The sequence below is a fragment of the Mesoplodon mirus genome (genome assembly GCF_964341445.2).
Source record: "Mesoplodon mirus genome assembly, chromosome: 2".
NCBI lineage: Eukaryota > Metazoa > Chordata > Mammalia > Artiodactyla > Ziphiidae > Mesoplodon > Mesoplodon mirus.
This window is the reverse complement of record NC_138977.1, coordinates 155,662,982-155,665,269: the sequence shown is the minus strand read 5'-3', so window position 1 is coordinate 155,665,269 and position 2,288 is coordinate 155,662,982.

The window sequence follows — 2,288 nt, the reverse complement described above, 5'->3', positions numbered from 1 at the left end:
TTATGCAAACTTGATTTGATTGGATACATACATATAGCACACGGAAACAGGGGAGAATATTTGAACTATGATATTTTTCTACACAGAAAATGTTCAATCTATTTTCTAGCAGTTCTCAGTGGTTTTTTTTTTCTATTTACAAAAGTAATGCATAAAGAATTTCCAGGATTAGATAAAATAAAAAGAAAATGGGGAAGGCATCGGGGATGATAGGGAATATCCGTTGCGTCCATTACACTGAAACAAGTGATCTAACCTTTTTAAAAGAGAAAGGTTACTACCACCATGTCAAAGTAGATGAGTCCAAAGGATGATTTGAAAACCCATATCTTGGAGAAGCTGCATCAACATGTCTGATTTGGAGCAATGCTTATATATGGCCACACCTAAATCCTCTATTTCAAAATAGTGAAGACATTCTTTCTCTCTTATATCCCCTTTTGCAATTTTTATTCAACTGCTTTATTGAAGTCTCTAATGGAATGGAATCAAATTATGACCTTGCTCCAAGAAAATATCTGATGATGACTGACTTTAGCTATCCTACTACAAAGAAATATATACATGCAAGTTGCCCACTGTTACAAAAGGAACTACTTATTAAATTAGGACTACCTTGTTCAGTGGTACTTATTAAGAAGATAGTCCTAATTTGGTTAATTGCCTAAATGAAAACACTGTTAGTATATGAGTGGATTCCTACAGTAAAATCTATCTTTGAGCTACTATACAATCCAATAAATGTATCCATTGTTCGGTATGAGAACTATTTCTTCTGAATGAAGGATTTGGTGCTTTACCTTTAGGGAGTTCTTTGTGTATCATCTGGTTTCAATTTCTTCTTGGGCTCCATTTCCCAATGGTGTGTGTGTGTGCTTGTGCTTGGGTAAAACACATACAAAGCTAATCCAAACATATCACTGAGGATTCACATATGTATGAATATACATCCAAATTATTTCAAAGTAAAACTGTTAAAGTATATACACACAGAAATAGGAAGAAATGAAACCTGAAGAGACAATGTACAAGGTTATAAAATCAAGACAGAGCTTAAAAACACCATATATTAGGTCTAAAGTAGCCACTATAGAACAAAATGAAAATTAGAAAATCAAGAAAGTGGTGAATCTGCATAAAACTAATATAAAGCATTGCCATTTCACATGAAGCTGCTTAGCACATAAATGTATTAGTCCATATTTTTGAGCTCTTCTTAAATGCCAGTCACCGTTCTGGTCATTAGGAATACAGTGATGCACAAGATGGACCAAGTCCCTGCTCTCAAGAGGCTAACAGTCAAGCAGCATAGACAGATGAAATGGGTAAACATATAATTATGTAATTTCAGATCATGATAATTTCTTTAAAGAAAAGTAAAGCAGAGTGAGGGAATTCATAATGACTATGGGGTAGGAGAGAGAGCAGAGATCTGAATAAAATGAGTTAACCATGCAGATGTATGAGGTGAAAGTGTACCAGATGGAGGGAAAACAAATGCAGATGATCTAAGGCAGGAAAAGCATGGTGTGTTCAAGAATCGTCAAGGTCAGTGTGATTGGAGGAGAGTGAGAGAAAAAGAGGAAGGCAAATAATGAAACAGGAAAATCAGGCAGGAACTGGATGATGTCCTCTCAGAAAGAAGAGGGAAAGGAGAGGTCAGGAAATTAGGAGTGTGTGACATCACAGAAGCCAAGAGAAGAAGCAGTTTCGAGAAGGAAGAACCAATACACTGGGTCAAATGACACTGAGAGACTTAGTAAAATGAGGACTGAGAATGAACCATGAGATTTGGCAAATGGACTTGTTTCAGTGGAAAAGAGATCGATCCTTTCCAAGAGTTTTTCCAGCAGAGAAATGGAGTATTGGCTACAGGAGAACATGGGATCAAGAGAGGTATTTTTCTAAGATGAGAAAGATTATAAACGAAATAAATGGCCAATGCAAATCAAGCAACAATAACAAAGATAAATCTTGCACTGTTTATTGCAGTGCACTGATGTGCAAATGTCATATACACAAATGCACACACACACACTGAAATTCCCAAACACCAACTTGTTTAGCAATGCTAAGTCAGATCTTTAACTTTCTGTCAATATTTGTCTTTACCCTTTACCCTAACCTATTGAGTTAATTTACTTCCCAGGGACACTAAATTCATGAACAATATAAATTATTACAGAAATTTTCAAAATGCCATCTTTTTTTATATTAGGTAATTTTTTAACATCTTTATTGGACTATAATTGCTTTACAATGGTGTGTTAGTTTCTGCTTTATAACAA